Genomic DNA, 9,259 nt, shown 5'->3' on the forward strand with positions numbered 1-9,259 from the left:
CTTCCTAGAAAGGTTCACCTCTTGAGATCATATAGAAGATGATTCAAGTGTGTCCTTAGGAATGAGGCAACAAAACCAGTGAGCAAATAAAAAGCAAGGTGATACCGGATGCCATCAATGGACTTATACCAATCTCACAAACAAAAGCGGATACCGGATACCAATAAATGGGTTTACACCAATCTCCTAAAACAAAACAATGATACCGGATGCCAATAAATGGACTTACTCCAATCTCACAAAGCAAAAGCGGATATCAGATGCCAATAAATGGACTTATTCCAATCTCCTAAAGTAAAACAAAACATGGATGTCAGATGCCAATCTATCTGGACTTATACCAACCTCCAAAGGATGATCATAGGAGTACAAATGTCAACAACATGGTCTTACAATTGCATCCTCACATACAACAAACAAACAAGCATTCAAGTTATGGACATAAGCGGCCAAATGAAATGGTCTTACACTCTATCCGTTCCAAATCATAGGAATACCGGCCAATGAATGGACTTACAGTTGTCCTCAATGGGTAAACTCAAACAAACCACAAGGGTATGAAATGATGATCATGCAATAATGAACAATTAATGATGATAAATGCACCAAGGCATGCAAGCAAACATGGACAAATGCAACAAGCAATCAATCAGATAAAGTCATTTAGCACACTCTATATACACATAATTTTGGCTCAAGCAAGGGTTAGACTTTAAAGTCAACTGGAATGGGGTAAATGTTGCTCTTAACCTTGACATTGAGAGCCAAGGTGAAGCAGATGAAAGGATATGAGGGATGTGCCTCATCACTCTTATCCCTGGTCAGGGAGAGCATTGAATATCAGAAGGTGTGGGAGTTCAGAAAGATGGAACTCTCTCCACAAGTTAATGACTCGATAGATCTTGGGCTTTTACTCACTATGCATCAACACATGTGGTGTGAGCAAGGTGAGTGACTCACAAAATAGTAGGAGATAGGCTACATATCTCTTTTGTCTACCAATTGCCTCATATGAGGTCTTTTCCTGCTTGGGGACAAAGTTAAACAATCACAAACATTGCCTCTTAAGGAGGACTTCAGACAGGTGCCTGGCCAAGTAACAGGCCAGGTCTTCCAGACTACATGGAGACAAGAGATTCTACCTCAATGCTAATGCTATCAAGCAAAGCAATAGCAAGTTCACAAAGGAACTAAAGCAACTATGGTACCTGAAATCAATCAAATATAATCAGTATTCAAGTCACAAAGTCAAAACAGACAAGATATGAACCAACAGTCAACACAATCGATCACATGTGCAAAGCACAAACTCAAATCAAATGAGTTAGCATCCTACAAAACAAACCAAGTTAGTTCATCACAATCAACTAAACCAAACTCAATCAACTTGAATTAATCTCCTTAAAGCGATTGCTTCTTCAACCTGAAAATCAAACTCAAATGTGAGAAGTAAACCCTTAGGCCAAAGCCTAGGGTCAAAGGAGGAGAAATAGACCAAAACAGAACATGAAAATTGATCAAAATCAAGATTAATCAAATAAGAACAAAGTCCAATTGGTCTCATGCCAAAACTATGCACCAATTGCATTTCATAAGCAAATCATGTCAAACTAGGCAAGTTGAGAACTCAATGATGTAAACAGAATGAACACAAGCATATCAATACCAAAATGGCTCAATAAATTCCAGGAAAAATCATGCTTAAACAGAACACATTGAATGAGCAACACACCAAATTTCATGGCATTTGGATGAAGGGAAGCTAGTTAATTAAAATCAACAAGTTAAAGCATGTTCATACAAGCTTATACAAGGCCACAAATCATGTATCAAATTCAAGCAATCATAAAACAGAAATCAAACATGAGAAATGATTGAAATCAAAGCCATGGCAAACTTGAAGATGTCTATAATACACATGCCAAATTTCAAAGTCTTCCAATAAACACCAAAGATTTCACAAATCATATGATATCATGACTCACAAAATGTCAACAATTGGTCAAACAGGGGAGAAATTCTCAAACAAATAGAAAATGTATTCAAAAATTCCAAGAAATATCACCAGCAAACTAGACATCCCTAAGTATTAGCATGCAAAAATCCAGGGCAATTGGCATAGCATAAGCATGGTAAATAAAATCAAGAACATGAACAAGACATGGTGTGACATACATTGTAACACCTCCAAAGATCACATCATATCTCACAATCCAGAAATGCAAAATCAGCAAACCATATACCAAAATGACCAGGAGTGAGTCTATATCATGCATATAAAATTTCAAGCATTTTGGAGCAAACATCAAGATTTCATGAAATAAATAGCAAGCATTGTGCAAGAAATGACATGTGAAAACAATCCCTAGGCATTTTAAAAATCCAACCGTGCACAAATTTATTAAAATCATCAAAAAATAAAGGACATGGCAAGGATTATGGCATAAAAAATCTCATATTATTTGGACAAAAAATGAAGGAGTTATGATTTTATTAGTGTGGTGAAAAATAAAAATAAAAAGTGAAATAAGGATGGATGAATATGTGAATAATTGGAAGAAAATAAATGCAAGGCCATGGGATTTTGTGAAACGCGGGGAATCGAACCCCAGGCTAATTCAAATGGAGCGCGTTTCTCATTGAAACGCTCCGTTTCAATTAATACGTGGCACCACGTGATAGGCGGCATGGCGCACAAACAGCTGAAAGCATGCAAACAAGGCCAAGACGGATCTACACGCGATCTAGGAATGAAATTCAAACGAACTCAACGTGTTCTTCAGCATTCATCATCCTCATGAACTTTTTTCCACAGAAACTCACAAAAATCATATGGATCGAACCGGCATTCAACACACATCATTAATCTAATCGTGGTTCATCCTAATTTTACGCACAAAAGAAGATTCGATAGGAACAAGTTTCATCATGCAAACTTAAAATCAAGATATCTTGCTCAATATTCAATGGAATCGCACGATTTAACTTGCAGCATGCTCTACATACTAAGATCTATCAAAGCCATAACCTAATTTCATGAATTAGCTCGGTCGAAACTTACCTGGATGATGATGCAGCAGCTGGATTTGTGTGAATTTGGCTTGGAGATGTTGAAACAGATCTTCAGTAATGTTTGGATGAAGGTATGGAACCAATGCTTTAGCTCAAAACAGCTTGAATCAGTATAAATCTCCAACTGCCATGTGAACCTTCAATGTTCAAAAGCCACGATCTAGCATGAATTTTCCATAATTCTCCTTCAACGGATGTTCAACACTTCCTGCAAATCAAGATCAGCACAAAAACAAGCAAAACGAATGATGAATTTTGATGAACCAAGTGAAAAAAGTTTGGGAAGAATTTGAGAGAATTTGAGATTTTCTGTTTTGGATCTGAGATTGTGATTGTGGATTCCGATTTTCTGTTATGATTAGGAATATATACTCCTGTTAATCCGACTTGCTAATCATGCTTAGCCAAAACCAATAAGATTAGTGAAAATGAATCTTTCATGTACTTTGGCCAAAATGCCCTTTTGATCATGCAGCCAATGGAACAGTAGAAAACCAGTTGAAGCAAATCCAAATTTCTGTTTTGAAGTGATTGGAAGTGGTTTGGAGTGAAAATCATGTGTATTTTTCAAAATGGCTTTTTTTCCCACCAAAATTTAAATGGTTCACTTGAAAAATGACCTTTTTATGTGATGACTTTTGATGAAATGTAATGATGGATTATGATAAAGCATGTCAAATGGGATTTGCTCAAAAAAGAATCACACAAATTGGCCAAATGGTTTGAAAGTTATGCCTCCTTGAAGTTCAACTTTTCTTGAAAATGATTTGATCATAACTTTCCAACCACAAATGAGAAATGAGTGTTCTTGGACTTTTTGGAAAGGTGAGAGCAAGATCTTCAACTTTCATGTTGGACAAATTTTGATTTGAAGCTTGCTTGATGATGTAAAGTTGAGGAGAAGACCTTTCCATTTTTGGCAGTTGGAAATTACAGGTCACTTGCTATTTTGGGAAACTTTTTGTCTGACCTCCAATTCCTCAATGATGATGTTTGACATGTTATATGAGGCTTGTATGGACATGAATGAGACCTCTCAAACCATTTCCCACCTCCAAATCCCTTATTAAATGCATAGTTGACCACAGTTGACTTTGCTAGGGTTTTGGTTGACTGAGCCATGCTTTGATGAATTGCAAGCCTCTTCCACTTGAGATCTTGATTCCAAATGATGTCACAACTCATATGAACTTCTTATGAATGATCATGGTGTCCAAATTCTTCAAGAATGGCCACCATCTATTGCTCAATAACTTGCTTGACTGATTGACTGTAATTGCTTCAGCTGCAAGTAACAAGGTTAGATGACAATATTTTTGTACTTTTGGGTTAATAAACAAATGAAAAGCAATGATATAAAAATGCAATACATGCTTGGTGACCAAGAACCACACTCATAAGATAACCCACCCACAAGAAAGAAGGCAAGGTGCACAATGATCCTTGAGGCAATGATATGATATGATATGATGCCATGAGGGATCTTAGGGCAAATTTGGGGACTTACAGATGCCCCTATTTAAGGTCATTCTAGCCGGAGAAGTGAAGTTTAGAAATCTTCATCTCGACGCGGTAGAATGGGCTTAAATAACAGTAATGAGACAAATTTTGGTCCCTAAGAGACCTCATGATGCAGATGTATGCATGTGAGAGATACAAACTTTGTGGGGAATATAATTCACACAGAAGAAAAGACGATCCATCAGAGTAATTTACTCACCAGGAACAGAGACTCTAACAGGACTCTTATTGGGGATAAAAAGAAAAGAAATGCGTGAGCAGGACACGACTTTGATTTGGGGAAAGACAAAATAACAGACTGGAGACTTTACTGGGGAAGTAAAGGACTCAAACTGGGGAGAGAAAGAAATTCCAAAGGAAAACACTTCCATTGGAAAGACTCAAGCTGACTCACAAAATGCATGTACTGGGGATAACACCAATACAACAACACGAATAGGAACATAAATCCGCTGGGGAAATCTAGAAAAGACTTTCCAGGGGAAACCAAAGGATGAGATGTTACCGATTAGTGAGTAACAAACTCAGGAAGAATGAATATCCAAGACCGGTATACAGGTGGGAGATATCAATCAACCAAACATCTGAGAAAGACCTGAAAAAGGTACATCAACTCAGGAAAATCTGACTCCACAGGGGACCAAGGTCATAATAGGGAGCAGACAGGAAGGAAACACCAAGGATACTGGGTTGTAGGTATGTAACAGGTGACCGACCAAGGCGTGAATTGGTGTGTGTTCCAAAACACTCATCATCCTGAAGAAAGCGAAAGCAAACTTGTTTATAGGATGGACATTTGATTCTGTAAAGAATGCAAATCTTACTCAATTGGGGAAACAAACAAAGGATTCGACAAAAGAGTGCATGAGATATATTATCTATAGCCGTCAAAACGTAGATAATACACTCGCATGGAAAATTATCCTGAACCGGGTTGTAGGTTGTTTATAGGATAAAATCCGGAAACGTGAATTGGTTTGTGTTCCAAAACACTCACCATCCTGAAGAGAGCGAAAGCAAACTTGTTTATAGGATGAACATTCGATTCCACAAGGAATACGAATCTTACTCTGCGGAGAAAAAAATCAAAAGATTGACCCAAGAGCGAAGGAGACATAATATCCATTACCGTCAGAACGTGGATAGTACACTCAAAAGGAAGATTATCCTGAACCGGGTTGTAGGTTGTTTATAGGATAAAGATCTGAAAATGTGAATTGGTTTGTGTTCCAAAACACTCATCACCCTGAAGAAAACTAGAACAGCAAACTTGTTTGTAGGATGGATATTCGATTCCTCAAGGAATACGAATCTTACTCGACTGGGGAAGATCAACAAAGGATTCCAAACCAAAGAGCGCAAGAGACATATTATTAATTACCGGCAGACCATGAATAATATACTCAAAAGGAAAAGACACCAGGGATACCGAAGTATATAATAGGTGACTAACCAAAAAGAGAGACAATCGATACCAAGCATCCGGGTAAACGAAAGACAACTCAAAGGGATAAATTGCAGGAACATGAAGAAATGTCTTACCTGTTGGAAATCATGCCACCCTCGGGAGAGCACTGAGAAATTCTTAAGTATCCTTTCATCATTGTGAATGTTCACTTTGTTTAAAACAACAATTTTTGAAAAATTCTTTGCTTTAAAACAATGACATTTTATCAATTGAAACATGCAAAACATTTGTTGAATTGAAACAAATAAGAGTGCAAATAATTGGATAAAAAGCTCAAATTGATTTGATGGAATGGTAGTCTGCAAATGGCAAGACTCCATAGATCTATACAAATTTGAAATCAGTGATATATATTGGAAGAGGGCTACATTGAACATAATGATCCTTTCTCTACCAATTTGAAATCTCGATGTATCCGAAGCTTCAGTTGACGACGAATCGAGAACCTCTGACGAAAAGACGGCTGCGGAACAGAAAGTCTTGCCAGGATGCAGTTACTTGCCAAATCCCTAATTTTTGCCTAGATTGCCCCAGGGTGAGGCACTCAATCTAGCGGGATGCAAACATACTTTTTTTCAAGTCTCTAATTTTTGCCTGGATTACCCTCGCGGGTACTCCACCGAGACGCTCATTTTTGCCTAAGCCGCCCTTTCGGGTTTTCAACTTAGCGAGCTATTCTATTTTTCATTTGCATATACTTTTTTTTAGGCAAAGTATTTCTTGACTGCATCTGAATTCACAGGACGAGTGAAATCCTCCCCATCCATTGTTGTAAGCATCAAAGCTCCGCCTGAAAAGGCTCTCTTAACAACATATGGACCCTCATAGTTTGGAGTCCACTTGCCCCTGGAATCGGACACGAAAGACAAGACTTTCTTGAGCACGAGGTCTCCTTCTCGGAACGCACGAGGCTTGACCTTCTTATCGAATGCTTTCTTCATTCTCTGCTGATACAGTTGACCATGGCACATGGCAGTCAATCGCTTCTCTTCAATCAAATTCAGTTGGTCATAACGACTCTGACTCCATTCAGCATCAGTCAACTTGGCTTCCATCAAGACTCTCATTGATGGGATCTCCACCTCTACTGGGAGCACAACTTCCATGCCGTAAACAAGAGAAAAAGGGGTTGCCCCTGTTGAAGTGCGGACAGATGTACGATAACCATGCAAAGCAAATGGCAGCATCTCATGCCAATCTTTGTACGTAACTGTCATCTTCTGGATAATCTTCTTGATATTCTTATTAGCAGCTTCAACAGCCCCATTCATCTTGGGTCTGTAGGGAGAGGAATTATGGTGTGCAATCTTGAATTCAGCGCACAACTCATCCATCATCTTGTTATTCAGATTAGATCCATTATCAGTAATGATCTTATCTGGCACACCATAACGGCAAATCAGTTGGTTCTTGATAAACTTCACAACCACCTGTCTGGTCACGTTCGCATACGAAGCGGCCTCAACCCATTTGGTGAAGTAGTCAATTGCTACGAGAATAAACCTGTGTCCGTTGGACGCTTTCGGTTCAATCATGCCGATCATGTCAATTCCCCACATAGAGAAAGGCCATGGTGATGAAATCACATTCAGAAGTGTCGGAGGAATATGAATCTTATCCGCATAAATCTGACACTTGTGGCATTTCTTCACATATTTGCAGCAGTCAGACTCCATTGTCAGCCAATAGTAGCCTGCTCTCAACATCTTTCTAGCCATGGCATGTCCATTGGAATGAGTACCAAATGAACCCTCATGGACCTCAGTCATCAACAGGTTTGCTTCGTGTCTATCCACGCATCTGAGCAAAACCATGTCAAAATTTCTCTTATACAGCACTTCACCACTGAGGTAGAAACTGCCTGACAACCTTCTCAAAGTTTTCCTATCTTTCACAGATGCCCCAGGCGGGTAGACCTGGTTCTGGAGGAAATTCTTGGTATCAAAGTACCAAGGTTTGTCATCATTGACTTCTTCTACTGCAAACACGTGAGCTGGTCTATCCAAGCGCATCACGGCAATATTGGGAACTTCATTCCAATACTTGACAACAATCATGGAAGTGAGCGTAGCAAGCGCATCTGCCATCCGATTATCCTCTCGAGGGATGTGATGAAAGTCAACTTCTGTAAAGAAAGTTGAAATCCTCCTTGCATAATCTCTGTATGGAATGAGACTTGGCTGATTCGTCTCTCATTCACCCTTGATCTGATTAACAACCAGGGCCGAATCACCATATACATCAAGATGTTTGATTCTCAAATCAATACATTCTTCAAGTCCCATAATACAGGTCTCGTACTCAGCCATATTATTCGTGCATTTGAAAGTTAGCCTTGCTGTAAGCGGAATATGTGTACCGTGAGGAGTAATGATTACTGCCCCAATTCCATTTCCATATTGATTTACAGCGCCATCAAACACCATCGTCCATCTGGAACCAGGTTCCGGACCTTCATCAAGTGTAGGCTCATCACAATCTTTCATTTTCAAATACAGAATCTCCTCGTCTGGGAAGTCGTACTGAACAGACTGATGATCTTCAATTGGCTGGTGCGCTAAATGGTCAGCCAAGATACTACCTTTGATAGCTTTTTGAGCTTGATACTCGATATCATACTCAGATAACAACATCTGCCAACGGGCAATCCTCCCAGTTAAAGCAGGCTTCTCGAAGATATATTTGATTGGATCCATTCTGGATATCAACCAAGTTGTATGATTTATCATGTACTGGCGCAAACACTTAGCGGCCCAAGCTAAAGCACAACACGTCTTCTCAAGCATTGAGTATCGAGACTCACAATCAGTAAACTTCTTAATGAGGTAGTATATAGCAGATTCTTTCTTCCCTGATTCATCTTGCTGACCGAGGACACAACCCATCGAGTCTTCAAGCACAGTCAAATACATAATCAGAGGTCTTCCTTCCACCGGCGGAGACAATATCGGAGGTTCAGACAGATACTCTTTGATACTGTCGAAGGCTCTCTGGCAATCCTCGGTCCAATCATGAGACTGATCTTTCCGGAGGAGCTTAAATATCGGCGCACATGTGGCAGTCATGTAGGATATAAATCTGGAGATGTAGTTCAAGTGGCCAAGAAAACCTCGGACTTGCTTCTCAGTTTTGGGTGCAGGCATCTCTTGTATTGCTTTGACCTTTGCAGGATCAACTTCAATACCTCTTTCGCTGACC

The sequence above is a fragment of the Lathyrus oleraceus genome, chromosome 1 (assembly GCF_024323335.1).
Source record: "Lathyrus oleraceus cultivar Zhongwan6 chromosome 1, CAAS_Psat_ZW6_1.0, whole genome shotgun sequence".
Lineage (NCBI taxonomy): Eukaryota > Viridiplantae > Streptophyta > Magnoliopsida > Fabales > Fabaceae > Lathyrus > Lathyrus oleraceus.